This window comes from Eleutherodactylus coqui, chromosome 7, assembly GCF_035609145.1.
Source record: "Eleutherodactylus coqui strain aEleCoq1 chromosome 7, aEleCoq1.hap1, whole genome shotgun sequence".
Classification (NCBI taxonomy): Eukaryota; Metazoa; Chordata; class Amphibia; order Anura; family Eleutherodactylidae; genus Eleutherodactylus; species Eleutherodactylus coqui.
In genome coordinates this window covers 186,445,512-186,466,438 of record NC_089843.1, presented here as the reverse complement: position 1 = coordinate 186,466,438, position 20,927 = coordinate 186,445,512, and the positions used below count along the sequence as shown (strand labels likewise).

General features: G+C 47.0%; 1 long non-coding RNA gene across 2 annotated transcripts in view; it reads left to right on the top strand.

Moving 5' to 3' along the window:
- LOC136573015 (uncharacterized) overlaps positions 1-20,927 on the top strand; it is a 32,355-nt gene that overhangs the window by 4,085 nt on the left and 7,343 nt on the right. For both annotated transcript variants that reach the window (XR_010785841.1, XR_010785840.1), the window contains exon 2: positions 1,786-1,925. This is a non-coding gene — a long non-coding RNA (uncharacterized lncRNA). The remainder of the gene's footprint in view (positions 1-1,785; positions 1,926-20,927) is intronic.

Genomic DNA, 20,927 nt, shown 5'->3' with positions numbered 1-20,927 from the left:
AAGTTCTTCCCAAAGTTGCAATGGAACTTTTTACATCACTCCTGGGCTCTGACAGAGCTGACGCCATCACCATCGAGCGTATCCACAGAGCGCTACGTACGTCTCCCGCAAGTTCGGAGCCTCCCAGAGACATTATTTGCCAGCTACTTTCCTTCCGGATGCACTAGCTATTCTTGGGGCAGCAAGAAACCGTCAGAACTTACACTACGGAGGAGTGCCCATTCAAATATTTCAGGACCTAGCGCCTTCTACCCTGGCCAAACGCCGCCTTCAACATCCGCTTCTTGATGCGCTGAGAGCAAAGGACATAAGTTACGCTTGGCTGTTCCCTTTTGGTTTAGGCTTTAGCTACAAAGACAAGACATATAATGTACACTCGCCTGATGATCTGAATGGCTGCTGGCAACATCGATTGATCTCCCCCACTGGCTGCCTCTCCCAGAGCCTCCCAGCCTTCTTCACTTGCCAACAGTGGAAACCTGACAGCTGGCAGGTCCTGCAAAATCTCCCAAAAGCAAGAAAAAGAAGAGCAGGGAGGAAGCGGCAAGGAATAGCACCTGAAGTTAGAGGAAATGCTTTTTCTTGATCTTGTACCCGACTGAAACATAACTGGTGTGGCTTCTGCCGTAGCTCTGACTAACTTACCTGATGGAGGTGGCCTGAAGGTTGTTCCTAATAGTTTCTCAAACCAGCCTGCCATCTTCAGTTATCCAGCCTTCACTAGTCAGACATTGTTCTTCTTTTTTCCGCTAGAAGGATTACCATCTCTTCTACTGATATTGAGAAGGTACAGGTCCATAATATGGAAGAATCTGTCTCAAAATGGCCGCTAGATACTAAATGGAGCATTATAAGATGTAAATAAGCTTGTGCGTAGTAAAACAATAATTCAAAGCAGAAATAAGTTTAGAGCAGGAGGTACGGTACAGTGTTTCATGACATCTGTTTCAATCTTTTCCGAGAAAACCAAGTCTGGGTCCCTGATGTACAACTGTTATCAGAAGAAGCTCCCCCATGCCATGAGGTTTGGATGAAGAACTGACTGTGCTAACAAGACACTACGGCCGTCCAAAATCACAAGGGAGAAACCAGATAACGCCAGGAAAACAGATATTTGAAGGACATTTCATAAACTCTCACGCTATGTGATTGCTGAACAATACATGATTCATAATGTTTGTCTAACCCAATGAGATTAAGGCTGTGACTAATGACCCATTCTTTTCCTGTATGAAAAAAAAATACAAAGTTAATAAACACTCAGTACGCCCGCCTTATGCAGAGTGACCTGTATACTTGCCGTGGCTCCACTCTGCGTATCTGAGGAAACTGATAACTGTCTTTGAGTCTAGTTCTTGGTTTCCCTGGTGCACCCAGGTACGGACTAATTTGGAACTCAAGACCTGAAAGGTTATGTGACCGTGCGGCGGTCCTTAACAATATCTTGGTTCCGACTGCACCTGTATTGATCAGGCTTAATTCGTTCTCCGACCGACACTTTGTTCATAGTGTTGTAATAATCTTAACCCTTCGCACTCATTCGTAATTTCTTTAGATCATGGAAATCTAGCCCACTGCTTGGGCGTCTTCTTGAATTACGTATTGGTGCATCCTTGTCCCTGCTCCTTTCCCTGTATTTCATACCTTATCTGTTCTTCTCATTTGTCTTCCTTCCCTCCCCTCACTCTCCCCTTTCCTTTCTTAAGTACCTGGAGGCATTTCAGATAGATCCGCCTACGGACATACATATAATTGTACTTTGTTGTTTTGTCTTTCTTCTTCCAGCGGTCTCATTGCAGAGTGAAGTCCTCTCCTATTGCCGTTTCTCAGTGAACTGAAATAAACGACACCCGTATCACTACTTTCAATGTCCGAGGCCTCAACTCACCGCTCAAGAGACACAACCTCTCACTTCTACTCAAAAGGTACGGCACAAAAGTCCTTCTCCTACAAGAAACACATTTTAAGGGAGGCAAGTGCTTCACCCTACTGGGTAGATACTTCCCTCAAATGTATCATAATTCACATCCCCCGTCAGCCTCAAAGGGGGTTTCCATCTTGTTCCACAAATCCATTGCTTTCAAATGTGAGGCGCAATATGCAGATAGGGAGGGCAGGGTCCTTTTCCTCAGAGGTTCAATCAATAATAAGAAATTGACCTTTGCAAATCTTTATGCCCCCAACGCGGACCATGTTTCTTGGATAATCAAACAACTGGAGGTGCTCAGGCAGTTTGCCGTTGGGCAGGTCATCTTGGGTGGGGATTGGAACTTAACTCTTAACCCCTTACTGGACTCTTCAGGGGGTCGCTCCCAGGTCTCACAGAGGAAGCTGAGGGTGTTGAGTCAGCGACTCCAAAGTTTAAACGTAGTAGATGCTTGGCGGTGCTTGCACCCCTCCACCAAGGACTTTACCTACTACTCCACTGTTCATTCCTCCTTCCAGAGGCTGGACTACTTATTTGTCTCCTCAAACCTCCTGGTGCATCTGGGCAGGGCCAACATTGATTCTATGACGATCTCCGATCATGCCCCTCTACATATTGATATACTCCCTCTTCGGGAAACGCCAAAGGAGTGGAGATGGCGTCTCAACGACTCCTTACTGGACTCGGTGGAGGAGAAGGCTTGTATTACCGAGTTAGTACAAGAATATTTCCAATTAAATTCTACAGGGGACCTAGAGATCCCGATGGTGTGGGAAGCTCATAAGGCATTTGTGAGGGGTCTTCTGATAGATTTGGGGACCAGAGTTAAAAAAACAGCAACAGAAAGAAATTGATAATAAACTTTCTCAAATAGCATTATTTGAACAGGCGGTGAAAAGCTCTCAAACTAAAAGTAATTTGGAAGAACTGACCTCCTTGAGGCAGGATCTACGAAATCTAAATTCAATAAGAAACATCTATTTCTTAAACATGCGGTTTATGCCCACGGGAATAGAAGAAGCAAGTTTGTCGGCTCTAATTAAAAAACCCGCAGTAGAAATCACATTAATTCAATAAAACACAATCAGGCGAAGCGACATCCTCATCGGTAGAAATAGCAAAAGAGTTCCAACGGTTTTATTCAGACCTATATAACCTCCAAGATCAAGACTCACACACAGACCCCCAGCTAATTAAGGAACAGACTGACATTTTTCTGAACACACTACATCTCCCTAAGTTGGGCGACGACAAAGCTAGCTCCCTGTTGGCTCCGGTCTCTTCCCAAGAAATCGAAAATATCATAGTCATTCACACAGGGGAAAAGTCCCGGCCCGAATGGTTTGTCATTAGTCTACTACAAAGCATTTAAACCAACTTTGGCTCCATGTTTGAAAGATCTATTCAATGCGCTTCTACAAGGAGGATCCCTTCCCAAACAAACCCAAGAAGCACACATCACGTTCATACAAAAAGAGGGGAAGGATCCAGAACTGTGCAGTAGCTATAAACCAATCTCATTGATAAATTTTGATGTTAAGCTGTGGGCCAAGTTGCTAACTAAGCGGTTAGAAGACTATATCCCTTCCTTGATTTAACAGCGAACAATCGGCCTTTATTAAAAGAAGGGAAGGGTGTGACAACTGCCTTCGGCTGCTTCATGCTGCAAAATATGCTCAGTCCCATGACGTTCCAATGGTCTTCGTGGGTACTGACGCTGAGAAAGCCTTTGATAGAGTGAGCTGGACGTATATAGAAGCAGTCCTGTGTGGATTTAACTTCCCTCCACTCTTTATCTCTGCATTTTTTTCTCTCTATACTAGACCATATGCCAGACTGAAAGTTAACAAATTGTTGTCCGCCCCGTTTGACATCTGTATTGCGACCAGTCAGAGCTGTCCATTATCCCCAACCCTTTTCATTCTTGCATTGGAACCCCTACTTCAGAGCACCAGGCAAGATCCTAATATAAAAGGCCTGAATATTGGTCAAGGTACCCTACCAGCTGCTGCTTTTGCAGACGACATTGTGTTTGTCCTTACCGAACCAGAAAAGAGCATTCCTAGGCTGACTTGGCTACTCAAAGAATTCAGCTCCATGTCAAACTTTAAAATTAATTTTTCTAAATCCACTATCTTGAACGTCCCTGTGCCGGACGCTCGTTGTAGCAACCTGAGATCTTGTTCCTCTTTTGCGTGGTCCAACTCATCAATTGACTATTTAGGAATTAAACTCACCAAAAAGCAGAAGACCTCTACACATTTAATTTTAGGCCCCTGATAACCTAAGTTAAGGATATGCTCCATGCCTAAGAGCTACCATTCATATCCTGGTTCGGTAGGAAAAATATAATTAAATCATATTTACTCCTGACTAGAGATGAGCGAACACCAAAATGTTCGGGTGTTCGTTATTCGGAACGAACTTCCCGTGATGCTCGAGGGTTCGTTTCGAACAACGAACCCCATTGAAGTCAATGGGCGACCAGAACATTTTTGTATTTCGCCGATGCTCGCTAAGGTTTTCATGTGTGAAAATCTGGGCAATTCAGGAAAGTGATGGGAATGACACAGTGACGGATAGGGCAGGCGAGGGGCTACGTGTTGGGCTGCATCTCAAGTTCACAGGTCCCACTATTAAGCCACAATACCGGCAAGAGTGGGCCCCCCCCCCTCCCAACAACTTTTACTTCTGAAAAGCCCTCATTAGCATGGCATACCTTTGCTAAGCACCACACTACCTCCAACAAAGCACAATCACTGCCTGCATGACACTCCACTGACACTTCTCCTGGGTTACATGCTGCCCAACCGCCCCCCCTCCCCCCCCACAGCGCACACCAAAGTGTCCCTGGGCAGCCTTCAGCTGCCCTCATGCCACACCACGCTCATGTCTATTTAGAATTGCGTCTGCCATGACGAGGGACCGCAGGCACACACTGCAGAGGTTGGCACGGCTAGGCAGCGACCCTCTTTAAAAGTGGCGGAGCGATAGCCCACAATGCTGTACAGAAGCAATGAGAAATAGAATCCTGTGCCACCGCCATCAGGAGCTGCACACGTGGGCATAGCAATGGGGAACCTATGTGCCACACACTATTCATTCTGTCAAGGTGTCTGCATGCCCCAGTCAGACCGGGCTTTTTAATTCATAGACACAGGCAGGTACAACTCCCTATTGTGAAGTCCCTGTCGACCCACAGCATGGGTGGCTCCCTGGAACCCACCGGCGGTACACAGAAATATCCCATTGCATTGCCCAACACAGCTGAGGTAGTAATGTTGTGCTTAACCCTTTCCAATCCAATTTGTATATGGTTTTCCTAGGGGGCTTACTCTTTTTCTGCCGTTATACAACGGCGCTATATGCTGGCTAAAGCCAGTACTGCATGAGCTGACACGTAGGATAGGCTCCGACAGCAGAGAGGCTGGCAATATACAGTAAGAGAACCCCGACGGACGTCTACCAACAACGGAGCTGTACAGCCTTAAACCCTAATGTCTTCACAGGTCACACAGTGGACTGGAAAGGGTTAATGCAGGTGGGCTTCGGCCCACACTGCATGCCCCAGTCAGACTGGGGTTCTTTACAAGTGGACACATGTAGGTTAAACTCCCTGTGGACCCACTGCCTGGGTGGGTGCCAGGAAGCCACCGGCGGTACATAGAAATATCCCATTGCATTGCCCAACACAGCTGAGGTAGTAATGTCGTGCGTAATACAGGTGGGCTTCGGCCCACACTGCATGCCCCAGTCAGACGGGTTCTTTAGAAGTGTACAGATGTATTAAAAACTCAGTGTGCACCTACAGCATGGGTGGCTCCCTGGAACCCACCGGCGGTACACAAAAATATCCCATTGCATTGCCCAACACAGCTGAGGTAGTAATGTCGTACTTAATGCAGGTGGGCTTCGGCCCACACTGCATGCCCCAGTCAGACTGGGGTTCTTTACCAGTGGACACATGTAGGTTAAACTCCCTGTGGACCCACTGCCTGGGTGGGTGCCAGGAAGCCACCGGCGGTACATAGAAATATCCCATTGCATTGCCCAACACAGCTGAGGTAGTAATGTCGTGCGTAATACAGGTGGGCTTCGGCCCACACTGCATGCCCCAGTCAGACGGGTTCTTTAGAAGTGTACAGATGTATTAAAAACTCAGTGTGCACCTACAGCATGGGTGGCTCCTTGGAACCCACCGGCGGTACACAAAAATATCCCATTGCATTGCCCAACACAGCTGAGGTAGTAATGTCGTGCTTAATGCAGGTGGGCTTCGGCCCACACTGCATGCCCCAGTCAGACTGGGGTTCTTTACAAGTGGAGACATGTAGGTTAAACTCCCTGTGGACCCACTGCCTGGGTGGGTGCCAGGAAGCCACCGGCGGTACATAGAAATATCCCATTGCATTGCCCAACACAGCTGAGGTAGTAATGTCGTGCGTAATACAGGTGGGCTTCGGCCCACACTGCATGCCCCAGTCAGACGGGTTCTTTAGAAGTGTACAGATGTATTAAAAACTCAGTGTGCACCTACAGCATGGGTGGCTCCCTGGAACCCACCGGCGGTACATAAAAATATCCCATTGCATTGCCCAACACAGCTGAGGTAACGTCAGCTGTAATGCAGGTGGGCTAAAAATTAATTTGATTACACTGTAGGCGAGGGCCCACAAAAATTGCTGTATCAACAGTACTAATGTACATCCCAAAAATTGGCCATGGCCAGCCAAGAGGGCAGGTGAAACCCATTAATCGCTTTGGTTAATGTGGCTTAAGTGGTAACTAGGCCTGGAGGCAGCCCAGTGTAACGAAAAATTGGTTCAAGTTAAAGTTCCAATGCTTTTAAGCGCATTGAAACTTATAAAAATTGTTCTAAAAAATTATTTGAGTGAGCCTTGTGGCCCTAAGAAAAATTGCCCGTTCAGCGTGATTACGTGAGGTTTCAGGAGGAGGAGCAGGAGGAGGAGGAGGAGGAATATTAGACACAGATTGATGAAGCAGAAATGTCCCCGTTTTGGATGGTGAGAGAGAACGTAGCTTCCATCCGCGGGTGCAGCCTACGTATTGCTTACGTATCGCTGCTGTCCGCTGGTGGAGAACAGAAGTCTGGGGAAATCCAGCCTTTGTTCATCTTGATGAGTGTTAGCCTGTCGGCACTGTCGGTTGACAAGCGGCTACGCTTATCTGTGATGATTCCCCCAGCCGCACTAAACACCCTCTCCGACAACACGCTAGCCGCAGGACAAGCAAGCACCTCCAGGGCATACAGCGCTAGTTCAGGCCACATGTCCAGCTTCGACACCCAGTAGTTGTAGGGGGCAGAGGCGTCACCAAGGATGGTCGTGCGATCCGCTACGTACTCCCTCACCATCCTTTTACAGTGCTCCCGTCGACTCAGCCGTGACTGGGGAGCGGTGACACAGTCTTGGTGGGGAGCCATAAAGCTGGCCAGGCCCTTAAAGACTGTTGCACTGCCTGGGATGTACATGGTGCTCGATCTACGCACATCCCCTGCTACCTTGCCCTCGGTACTGCGCCTTCTGCCACTAGCGCTGTCGGCTGGGAATTTTACCATCAGCTTGTCCGCAAGGGTCCTGTGGTATAGCAACACTCTCGAACCCCTTTCCTCTTCGGGAATCAGAGTGGGCAGGTTCTCCTTATACCGTGGATCGAGCAGTGTGTACACCCAGTAATCCGTAGTGGCCAGAATGCGTGCAACGCGAGGGTCACGAGAAAGGCATCCTAACATGAAGTCAGCCATGTGTGCCAGGGTACCTGTACGCAACACATGGCTGTCTTCACTAGGAAGATCACTTTCAGGATCCTCCTCCTCCTCCTCCTCCTCCTCAGGCCATACACGCTGAAAGGATGACAGGCAATCAGCCGGTGTACCGTCAGCAGCGGCCCAAGCTGTCTCTTCCCCCTCCTCCTCATCCTCCTCATGCTCCTCCTCCTCCTCCTGTACGTGCTGAGAAATAGACAGGAGGGTGCCCTGACTATCCAGCGGCATACTGTCTTCCCCTGCCCCCGTTTCCGAGCGCAAAGCAGCTGCCTTTATGGTTTGCAGGGAATTTCTCAAGATGCATAGCAGAGGAATGGTGACGCTAATGATTGTAGCATCGCCGCTCACCACCTGGGTAGACTCCTCAAAATTACCAAGGACATGGCAGATGTCTGCCAACCAGGCCCACTCTTCTGAAAGGAATTGAGGAGGCTGACTCCCACTGCGCCGCCCATGTTGGAGTTGGTATTCGACTATAGCTCTCCGTTGTTCATAGAGCCTGGCCAACATGTGGAGCGTAGAGTTCCACCGTGTGGGCACGTCGCACAGCAGTCGGTGCACTGGCAGCTTAAAGTGATGTTGCAGGGTGCGCAGGGTGGCAGCGTCCGTGTGGGACTTGCGGAAATGTGCGCAGAGCCGGCGCGCCTTTACGAGCAGGTCTGACAAGCGTGGGTAGCTTTTCAGAAACCGCTGAACCACCAAATTAAAGACGTGGGCCAGGCATGGCACGTGCGTGAGGCTGCCAAGCTGCAGAGCCGCCACCAGGTTACGCCCGTTGTCACACACGACCATGCCCGGTTGGAGGCTCAGCGGCGCAAGCCAGCGGTCGGTCTGCTGTGTCAGACCCTGCAGCAGTTCGTGGGCCGTGTGCCTCTTATCGCCTAAGCTGAGTAGTTTCAGCACGGCCTGCTGACGCTTGCCCACCGCTGTGCTGCCACACCGCGCGACACCGACTGCTGGCGACATGCTGCTGCTAACACATCTTGATTGCGAGACAGAGGAGGAGGAGGAGGAGGAGGAGGAGGAGGAGGGTGCTTTAGTGGAGGAAGCATACACCTCCGCAGATACCACCACCGAGCTGGGGCCCGCAATTCTGGGGGTGGGTAGGACGTGAGCGGTCCCAGGCTCTGACTCTGTCCCAGCCTCCACTAAATTCACCCAATGTGCCGTCAGGGAGATGTAGTGGCCCTGCCCGCCTGTGCTTGTCCACGTGTCCGTAGTTAAGTGGACCGTGGCAGTAACCGCGTTGGTGAGGGCGCGCACAATGTTGCGGGAGACGTGGTCGTGCAGGGCTGGGACGGCACATCAGGAAAAGTAGTGGCGACTGGGAACTGAGTAGCGCGGGGCCGCCGCCTCCATGATACTTTTGAAGGACTCAGTTTCCACAACCCTATACGGCAGCATCTCAAGGCTGATGAATTTTGCTATGCGGACGGTTAACGTTTGAGCGTGCGGGTGCGTGGCGGCGTACTTGCGCTTGCGCTCGAACACTTGCGCAAGCGACGGCTGAACGGTGCGCTGAACTACACTGCTGGATGGGGCCGAGGACAGCGGAGATGAGGGTGTGGGTGCAGGCCATGAGGCGGTAGTGCCTGTGTCCTGAGAGGGGGGTTGCATCTCAGTGGCAGGTTGGGGCACAGGGGGAGAGGCAGGGGTGCAAACCGGAGGCGGTGAACGGCCTTCGTCCCACCTTGTGGGGTGCTTGGCCATCATATGTCTGCGCATGGTGGTGGTGGTGAGGCTGTTGGTGTTGGCTCCCCGGCTGAGCTTTGCGCAACAAAGGTTGCACACCACTGTTCGTCGGTCGTCAGGCGTCTCTGTGAAAAACTGCCAGACCTTAGAGCACCTCGGCCTCTGCAGGGTGGCATGGCGCGAGGGGGCGCTTTGGGAAACACTTGGTGGATTATTCGGTCTGGCCCTGCCTCTACCCCTGGACACCGCACTGCCTCTTGCAACCTGCCCTGCTGATGCCCTTGACTCCCCCTCTGAAGACCTGTCCTCCTGAGTAAGCGTTGCACACCAGGTGGGGTCAGTCACCTCATCGTCCTGCTGCTCTTCCTCCGAATCCTCTGTGCGCTGCTCCCTTGGACTTACTGCCCTTACTACTACCTCACTGCAAGACAACTGTGTCTGATCGTCATCATCCTCCTCACCCACAGAAAGTTGTTGAGACAGTTGGCGGAAGTCCCCAGCCTCTTCCCTCGGACCCCGGGAACTTTCGAATGGTTGGGCATCAGTGACGATAAACTCCTCTGGTGGGAGAGGAACCGCTGCTGCCCAATCTAAGCAGGGGCCCGAGAACAGTTCCTGGGAGTGTTCCCGCTCCTGAGCAGGTGTCATTGTAGTGGAGTGAGGAGGCTGGGAGGAAGGAGGAGCAGCAGACAGAGGATTCGGATTTGCAGCAGTGGACGGCGCAGAACTGCGTGTTGACGATAGGTTGCTCGAAGCACTTTCTGCCATCCAGGACAGGACCTGCTCACACTGCTCATTTTCTAATAACCGTCTCCCGCGTGGACCCATTAATTGGGCGATGAATGTGGGGACGCCAGAAACGTGCCTCTCTCCTAATCGCGCAGCAGTCGGCTGCGACACACCGGGATCAGGAGCTCGGGCTGTGCCCACACCCTGACTTGGCCCTCCGCGTCCTCGGCCGCGTCCACGTCCTCTAGGCCTACCCCTACCCCTCAGCATGCTGTATTACCAGTGATTTGATTTAACAGGCAGGAAATAAATTGGCGCAAGACTGCAGGCCAAATATAATTTTTGCCCTTTTGGGAAAACGAAAGGCCCCACTGCCTCTAGTGAATGAATAATCTAAGTTTAATAACTGTGCTGTGTCCCTGCTTATGTGTCACAGAACGTGAGGGTAGCAGAGTTATTATAACTCTGGCAGAGCAGGTATTTTTTTTCCCAATTAAGGAAAGCAAATGGCGAAGCCAGCAGTAAAGCGTAGCTGGGTGCGTATGATTTAGCAATGTTTTTCACGCAGCTCACACGTGTCCACAGGCGTTAGGACGGACAGAGGCTGGACAAATAGATTTGTTTTCAGTTTTTTCCCACCAAAAGGCAGCACTGCGTATATTCAATGAACATGAGAAGTGTAATAACTGTGCTGTGTCCCTGCTTATGTGTCACAGAACGTGAGGGTAGCAGAGTTATTATAACTCTGGCAGAGCAGGTATTTTTTTTCCCAATTAAGGAAAGCAAATGGCGAAGCCAGCAGTAAAGCGTAGCTGGGTGCGTATGATTTAGCAATGTTTTTCACGCAGCTCACACGTGTCCACAGGCGTTAGGACGGACAGAGGCTGGACAAATAGATTTGTTTTCAGTTTTTTCCCACCAAAAGGCAGCACTGCGTATATTCAATGAACATGAGAAGTGTAATAACTGTGCTGTGTCCCTGCTTATGTGTCACAGAACGTGAGGGTAGCAGAGTTATTATAACTCTGGCAGAGCAGGTATTTTTTTTCCCAATTAAGGAAAGCAAATGGCGAAGCCAGCAGTAAAGCGTAGCTGGGTGCGTATGATTTAGCAATGTTTTTCACGCAGCTCACACGTGTCCACAGGCGTTAGGACGGACAGAGGCTGGACAAATAGATTTGTTTTCAGTTTTTTCCCACCAAAAGGCAGCACTGCGTATATTCTATGAATAATAACTGTGTTGTGGCCCTGCCTATACAATTCTTTCCCTGCAGTATCAATGGAGGGTGGAATGCTCTGCAGAGGCGATTTTGAGAAGCCCCAAAAAAATGCAGCACAGCTAACAGCAGCCTGGACAGTACTGCACACGGATAAATATGGCCCTAGAAAGGACCGTTGAGGTTCTTGAAGGCTACACTCACTCCTAACACTCTCCCTGCCTATGCAGCACTTCTGTCCCTAATGCCAGGTGCAACGCTCTGCAGAGCCGATTTTGAGAAAAAAAAAAATTCCACTGCTAACAGCAGCCAACACACAGCTATCAGTGGCCCTAATAAGGACCTTTGGGGGGTCTTGAAGCCTACACTAACTACCAATTCTTTCCCTACAGCAGCTCCGGTATAAACAGCACTGTCCCTCATCTAACTCACACCGCATCTGAGGCGAGCCGCGGGAGGGGCCGACTTTTATATTAGGCGAACACCTGATCTCGCCAGCCACTCACAGCAGGGGGGTGGTATAGGGCTTAAACGTTGCAGGGGGAAGTTGTAATGCCTTCCCTGTCTTTCAATTGGCCAGAAAAGCGCGCTAACGTCTCAGGGAAGGAAGTGAAAGTAACCAGAACACCGCATGGTGTTCGTTACGAATAACGAACATCCCGAACACCCTAATATTCGCACGAATATCAAGCTCGGACGAACGCGTTCGCTCATCTCTACTCCTGACAATTCTATACAAAATCCGTATGATCCCGATTTCACTGCCCCAGACCTTCTTTGAGATCCTTCGCAGACTCTTTACTGGTTATGTATGGAGGCAGAGGAGACCCCGACTAGCCTACAGTCTAATGATAAAACGGCGCTCGGAGGGAGGAATTGATCTACCCTGCATTAGGGATTTTTATAAAGCAACTCAGCTTGGCTATTGGATGGACCTTACTCACCCAATTAGAGATCCCTTAATGTTCCATTTAGCAGAGGGATATGGTGTTAATCTCTTAGAGTACCTATGGTTTCCTGATAAACTCAAATACAGAGCGACTAACTTTAGTTCGCTGTTTAGGGGCCCCTACGAGACCTGGGACAATCTGAGGAGCTTTTTAGCACTTGGGTCCTCTCTGATGGTCCCATTGCGAGCTTTCTGCGGGCTGCTTGGGATACCCTCTGACCCATCGACAGTAAGTATATGGAGAAGATTCTCTAAAGAAATAGTGGGTGACCTCCAGGCCCAGGCGCACAAGAAACCTGACAAGATTCTACAGACTGTTACCCAACCACAAGTTTTCTTTTCTACAGGCATCGCACGTAACTAGCTCCCTGGGTAAATTTCTTAAAACCTTTAAATCCACCAGGCCTAAGACCCCCTTTGAAAGAGTATTAGAGGAGAGAGAAAGCTCTCAAGCCAAGAAAGATATCCAATCTGCGGAGGAATTTTATCCCCCCCCCCCCCCCCCATCGTGTCCAAGACTTCATTTTTGGTCTCGAGGGAGAAAGAACTAAATATATCTCTCTCCCCCGCGAATATAAAATCAATTCTGAAAACTGCCTATGGACTTTCCCCTTGTATTTTAATGCAGAAGAGTCATTATAAACTTTTGGTACGATGGTACCAGACTCCTCAATGGCTTTTTGCATACAAACTTTCCCTCCATGACAAATGTTGGAGATGTAACTCAGGTGTAGGCTCGTACTTGCACATCTGGTGGGAATGCCCATCATTGCCCCTTTTTGGAGAGAGGTAGTGAATGTATTGCAGCGCCTCTCACCAGGTCTGAAACTTGCAGCAGACATGATTTTCCTCTGGAGACCCTCCGCAGTTTTCCACCTACTGAGGAATAAGCTGATTGCATTGCTGCTCGATGCCGCTAAGGCCCTGATCCCCCTTCTATGGCTACAGAGGGCTGCCCCCTCCATGGACCAGTGGAGGGTGAAGGTAGACTTGATTTGCAATTTGAAAGAACTTTCAAACTGGTTGAGAGAAAGGCATGATGGATTTGTGCGGATGTGGAGCTCCACATCCTCCAATCTGCTGTCCAATTTTAAAATCAATTATGACAAGTCGGAGATACTAAATATAACGGCCCCTCCCCGCACAGTTAGCAACCTGAGGGAACAGTTTGCGTTCAAATGGCCCACATCAAAAATTAAATACCTAGGCATCACCCTGATGGCGAACCCCTCCCTCCTATATGACACAAACTACACCCCGTTGATTAAAAAAGTGAAGAACCAGCTCGACCAACTAAAAATACCACTTATTTCCTGGCTAGGTAGGAAAAACCTTATTTCTACATATATCCTCCCGCCCATTATTTATATATTGCACTCGGTGCCAATCGACCTACGCGCTACCTTCTTCTCACAAATGCACAAATTGTTCCGTGACTATATCTGGGGAGGGCATAATCCGAGACTGGCCTTTTCATTCCTGAGCCAAAAGCGCCCCCAAGGAGGTACGGGACTCCCAGACCTCCAGCTATACCACAAGGCGATTCACATCGCCAGATGGATCCTCTTAATAGATAACACAATTGCCTCCACTTTGTATGGAAAGGACAATACTTGGGAAGGATAACCAAGGTCTGCTCTGGGTTAATGGTCTCACACAAGATAAACATGTGCACCTTAACCCTATCACAAAATGCACCATCAAGATACTGAAACATGCACGGATGGGAGTGACAAGTGCAAAGTCCCTCCCCCCCATGACACCAGCTTCCATAATACCCTCTATCCTAGCCAATAAACCACGGGGAAGTGAAGGAATATGGGATAAACTCCAATCCACCACAATTTACGATATCCTTAAGGGCCCCACTTTGACAGACCCGATGCAGCTAGACAGCTGGCTCCCACAACCGCCGCGCAGCTTCTTGGAAAGGGCTACTCTATATCGCTCACTGAGACAGTTCCAAGCCACCCACCTTGAGAACTCGAGGGACCCGACATGGTTTGAGACATATACTTCCCTACCTCTCGACCAAAAAAGTTGGTTACACATCTTTATAAAGGACTTCTGTTGCAAAAAGCCTCAGAAAGGCCCTGGTTTTTGAGGGAATGGGAAAGAGAACTGGGACTTACTCTCAGTCGAGAAGATACCCTAAAAGTCTTGAGGAATTCCCACGGGTTCTCAAAATGCGTTCGCACACAGGAAAACTCTTACAAGCTGTTGACCAGGTGGTATAGAACCCCGGTCACAACTTCCAAAACGAACCCGACATCTACAGACGTCTGCTGGAGATGTGAGGAAGAAAAAGGGACAGCCCTCCATATCTGGTGGGAATGTTCAAAAATTAAGCCCTACTGGCGGTCAGTCACCAACATTATCAACAAAATATGCCATACCTCTTACTCCTTTAGACCAGAGGAGATGCTTATCTGGCTCCCCACAAACCATTTCAAACCCTCAAAAAAAAGTTTGCCTACAATCCTTTTAACGGCAGCTAAACTCCTGATACCCCTCTTCTGGAAAGAGAAGGAGATTCCACAAATCCGCCAGTGGTTAGACAGGATAGCGCAAATCTTTCGGTTTGAGGAGATCCTGTCGTGGGAGGCCAACACCAGGGACGACTTCACGGCCCTTTGGACCCCATGGATTTGCTTTCAGGACAATCCAGATTTCGCCGCAACCTAAAATAAAGGATCTGCCTATGTTCACATCACAATATAAAGACAACATCTTGCTGTTTGTTCTCCCAAATTGTTTTCCCTAATTGTTTTTCCTAAATCTACCCCATCTGATCATACCCGGTTCCCCTAGGGGTGTTTCTTGTTACACCTCACACCCTCACCCCCCCCCCCCCCCCCGCCTATACCCCTGATTGTCCTCCCCATTACCTGGCCGGAAGTATGCTATAAATGACAGAAGCGTTATATTTATTCTGATGTCTGTAACTGAATGGTTATTCTCAAACCGTCCCTGCGTGGCTAATATGCATGTCCTTATATCCGGCATTGTTATACCATTATTTCAATAAAAAGAAATTGTTTAAAAAAAAAAAAAAACAAACGCAATCCTATGCAGATGGCCGCAGTTTGGCCGCGCGAAATCTTGTGCAGCAAACAAACCGCGGCAGATCCTCGCCACCGGATCTGACCCGCCCGTCTGCAGGCGGCCTAAGTCTGAGGCCTCAGGGCTCCCACACACTTGCGTTAACAAAAAATGCAAACACAATTGTCAATGGGACTTTCTAATGTTAAAAACGCAACACAATGCAATTGCGTTTTTGGTGCATTGCGTTGCATTTTTAACATTGGAATGTCCCATTGACAATCGCGTTAACTAAAAATGCAAACGCAAGTGGGAGCCCTCACAGGTCTTCCTCCCCTTGTTGTCTAAACTTAAAGTGATAACCTGATCACTGCCTCCTTGTATTCTTACCCAAACAGTTTCTACAGAACTACCATGCTCTGAAGCTTGAACCTCTGTGGAGAGTTATGCTTTCCTAACATACAACGCAACACCTCCTCCCCTTTTAATAGGTCTGTTTCTTATAAATAAGTTGTAACCTTCACGCCTTGTATTATGTTTAATCTGTTTATTGATTTTCACACAAACATTAACACCTTAGTGACCAAGCTTTTTTGATTTCTTCTATTTTTGTTTTTTCCTCCCTCCTTTTAAAAAAATCGTATCTTCTTTATTTATCCATCGACCTAACTGTATGAGGGCTAGTTTTTTTGCGAACGAGTTGTATTTTTTAATGGTACTATGTAATGTATTTATGGATACTATCAAGACCGGGGTTGTACCACTCGATTGGTGCATTGCCAATGTGCTTCCAATATACAAAAAGGGGTCCAAAAGAGAGCCTGGTAACTACAGGCCGGTAAGTCTCACTTCAGTACCTGGAAAATAATTCAAGGGGTTTCTGAGAGAAAACCTCAAGGAGAACAACGGAATAACTCCTCACCACCATGGGTTCGTGAAGGGTCGATCATGTCAGACCAATCTGATTAGTTTCTACGATGAAGTTAGCTCTAGGCTGGACCTGGGAGAATCTATTGATCCTGTATATCTGGACTTCTCTAAAGCATTTGACACAGTGCCGCATAATAGGTTGATATACAAAATGAGGCAGCTCGGATTAAGTGTAGATGTGTGTATCTGGGTAAAAAATTGGCTCAGAGATAGAGAGCAGAAGGTGGTAATAAACGGTTCATACTCTGGTTGGGCTACTGTCGCTAGTCGGGAGCCACAGGGTTCAGTATTAGGCCCCATTCTGTTCAACATATTGACCTGATAGAGGGGCTGCACAGTAAAATATTAATATTTGCAGATGACGCAAAAATATACAAGATAAATAATGCAACGGAGGACAATGTACGGCTACAAAAGGACCTAGATAAGCTGGGGGCTTGGGCAGAAAAATGGCAAATGAAGTTCAATGTTGATAAATGTAAGGTTATGCACATGGGCAGGAGAAACGGATGTCACCAATATACACTAAATGGAGTACTGCTAGGGAAGAGTGATATGGAAAAGGACCTGGGGGTACTAGTGGATTGTAGCTTTAACTGGAGCAACCAATGCCAATCAGCTGCGGCCATAGCAAGTGAAGTCTGGGGTTGCATTAAAAGAGGTATAGGGGCGAAGGATGAGAACATTATTCTTCCAGTATATAAGGCACTTGTCAGGCCTCACATGGAATACTGCGCACAGTTCTAGACACCGGTGCTCAGGAAAGATGTTGCAGAGCTTGAGGGGTTTAAAGAAGGGCAACTAAATTAATACATGGAATGAAGGGACTGGAATACCCAGAGAAGCTATCAAAATTGGGATTATTAACCCTGGAAAAAAGACGGTAAGGGATAATCAAATAACAATGTATAAACACATAAGGGGATAATACAAGGATCTCTCCAAGAGGTAACAAGAGGGCATCCTCTACATCTAGAAGAAAGCAGGTTTCATCAACAACACAGAAAAGGGTTCTTTACTGTAAGAGCAGTGAGACTGTGGAACTCTCTGCCTGAGGACGTAGTGATGGCAAAATCCATAGAGGAGTTTAAAAGGGGACTTGATGTCTTTCTAGAGCGGAAGGATATTTCAGGATATAAATTTTAGGTGACCAGTGGGTTGTTGATTCGGGTCTTACAGACAGGTAGAAACTATTAGAGATTGATCCAGGGATTAGTCTGACTGCCATTAGGGAGTCGGGAAGGAATTTTTTCCCCGGAAGGGCTAATTGGCTTCTGCCTCTTGGGGTTTTTTGCCTTCCTCTGAATCAACAAGGAGGTTGAATCAGGCTGAACTAGATGGACATTGTCTTCATTTGGCCTAAGATACTATGTTACTATATAATGTACTGAAAAACTTTTAAAAAATTTAAAGTGGAAAGAAATGGGGGGGAAAAACGACATTCCGCCATCTTTCGGTATGTCTAGTTTCTCTGGCGCACAAACTGCAACAAAAATGACATGCTAACTTTATTCTATGGATCAGTACGTTTACTATGATACCAAATGTATATGTTTTTTTTGCTGTACTATTTGTACTTTTTTTTTAAAGATATTTAATTTTTAAAAAATTATTTTCTGTCTCCATCTTCTGCACACAATAACTTTTTTATTTTTCCACCAACATAGGTGTGTCAGGGCTTATTTTGTGCCGTACATCCTGTTGGTACCCTTTTCTGAATACATATGACTTTTCAATTGCTTTTTATTTCATTTTTTCTTGGAGACAGGGTGACCAAAAAAGCGCATTTCTGGCGTTTTTGTTTTTTTTCCGGACGACGTTCACCGTACGGCATAAATAATGCATTACTTTGATACATCAGACTTTTACGGAAGCAGCGATACCACATTTTTACTTTATTACTTAGATTTTTTTATTGTAAATGTGGCAAAAAAAATTTCTTTAACTTTTATTACTTTAAAAAAAAATAATTAGTAAAACTTTATTGTTCTTATTTTTACGTTTTCTTTTAGTCCTCCTAGGGGATCTCATCGTGGGGGGACTGTACAGGACCCCTGAACATCGTTCAAGGGGTTTAAATGCTGCTGTCAGAATTGACGGTGGCATTTAAAGGGTTAACAGCCCCGATCGGCCGCGTGGCTTGTCGGGGCTGTTGCCTGAGGGTGTCAGCTGTAAGAAACAGCTGACATCCGCAATGTATGCCGGGAGGTCGCAGCACGATCTCCCTCCATACACATCCTGCAGCTGCAGAACGTAAAAACACTATAGGGCCGTCACTAAAGGGTTAAACCAACATATTTCTAAGAACAATTATTATGACTCATAACCTAAGTTACATAGTGATATAGCACGCTGCATTCTGGGCTTGGAGCTTTATCAGGTTTGTTTGGGGCTGTGCCCTTTCATAGGTCAGTAAAGTTCTTTATTCCTTTTGAGTGCCTCGGAATCATATATAAGTAGACTAGCTTACCCGTCGCGCGTTGCTGCGAAGACAGACAGACATACATTCATTCGTTTTTATATATCTAGATAATAACCAATCACAGCGCAGCTTTCATGTTACCTCAGCAGTAAGAGAAATAACAACCAATCACAGCGCAACTTTTATTCTGCCTCAGCAATATAAAAAATAGCAACCAATCATAGCGCAGCTTTCATGTTACCTCTGCGGTATTATATATAGCAACCAATCACAGCGCAGCTTTCATGTTACCTCAGTAGTTATAAGAAGTAGCAACCAATCACAGCACAGCTTTCATGTTACCTCAGTATAATATATAACAACCAATCACAGCACAGCTTTCATGTTACCTCAGCAGTATTAGAAATAGCAACCAATCACAGCACAGCTTTCATTTTACCTCAGCAGTATAAGAAATAGCAACCAATCACAGCACAGCTTTCATTTTACCTCAGCATTCTCAATATCCAGCAATTGTCTTGCGAAACGTTCGGCGGATGCATCATTTTCTGGTTGAACACTCATCCCGTTGCTCGTAATGCCTTTTGCTTTTGTGCTTGAGATGGAAATCAAACGATCTTTGTCTGGGGGGCATAACTGTCGACCATGCTCGCACGCGCGCCACCTATCGTAGGATAGTTGTACTATGCCAGTAATCTTCCCAGGAGTGTACTCAAAAACTTCCCAAAGTCTCATGGCAATTGGATGAATGGTGTAGTAATGCATAAAGGACAGACAGACAGACATACATTCATTTATATATATCAGGAAGTGAGAAAATTACATTCCGTACGTAAAATTTGGACGCTAATTCTTTTGCGCATAGAATCAAATAATCGGACCGGATATAAATATTAGGTTAAGTGTCAATCCTGGTATATAGGCAGGTAGGAACTATTAGGGGTTGATCCAGGGAACAGTCTGATTGCCATTAGGGAGTCGGGAAGGAATTTTTCCCCCAAAAGGGCTAATTGACTTCTGGCCTTGGGGTTTTTTGCCTTCCTCTGGATCAACACAGTAGGATAGACAGGCTGGACTAGATGGACAATGTCTTCATTCAGCCTTACATACTATGTTACTATGTTACTATGAGTTGGGACCCATTAGCTTTTCCTATTGCCAAATTTCAAGTTTCTATGTGAGAAAATGACATTCCTTACGTAAAATTTGGACGCTAATTCTTTGGCGCATAGAATTGAATAATCGAGTTGGGACCCATTAGCATTTCCTATTTATGACATATTCAATGCCCGTGCCAAATTTCAAATTTCTATGTGAGAAAATTACATTCCGTACGTAAAATTTGGACGCTAATTCTTTGGCGCATTGAATTGAATAATCGAGTTGGGACCCATTAGCTTTTTTCCTATTTATGACATAATCAATGCTCGTGCCAAATTTCAAGTTTCCATGACATTGGGAAGCGAGAAAATTAGATTCCGTACGTAAAATTTAGACGCTAATTCTTTGGCGCTTAGAATTGAATAATCCAGTTGGGACCCATTAGCTTTTCCTATTTATGACATATTCAATGCTCTTGCCAAATTTCCTGTTTCTGCGACATCGGGAAGCGAGAGAATTAGTGGCAACGATGGAAATCGAACGATCTACGTGGGGGGGGGGGGGCGCGTAACTGTCGACAATGCTCGCATGCGCGCCATTTATCATAGAATATTTGTACTATGCCTATAATCTTCCCAGGAGTGTACTCAACAACTTCCCAAAGTTTCATGGCGATCGGATGAATGGTGTAGTAGAGCATAAAGGACAAACACACAGACAGACATACAAGCATACATTCAATTTTATATATATAGATGATAATGAGGCTTCTTTTGAATCCTCTGGTGTCATGACCTTTTATAGATGAGCTCTTCTAGTGGCAGATCACCCCATGCAGTGGGACCTCTATGTACTCATTTAGTAACCTAGTCCCTATACAAACTCCGTAACTATGAACTGAACTTTGTTATGGCAAACATTTTATTTTTGGAAATGAATAGGACTGTCAATTCAGTCTTTAAAATAATGAATACACATATTAAGAAAGAGAAATAAACAAGTAGAAGAAGAAGGAAGAATGAGACAGAAGGGGGTAAGGGAGGGGGGAGGTAATTACTGGTTCAGGTTGGTAGCTCGGAGGGAGGGTAGTGTCCTGGCATTTCCCTGTGACTTGTCTCCGCACCTTCCCCCAA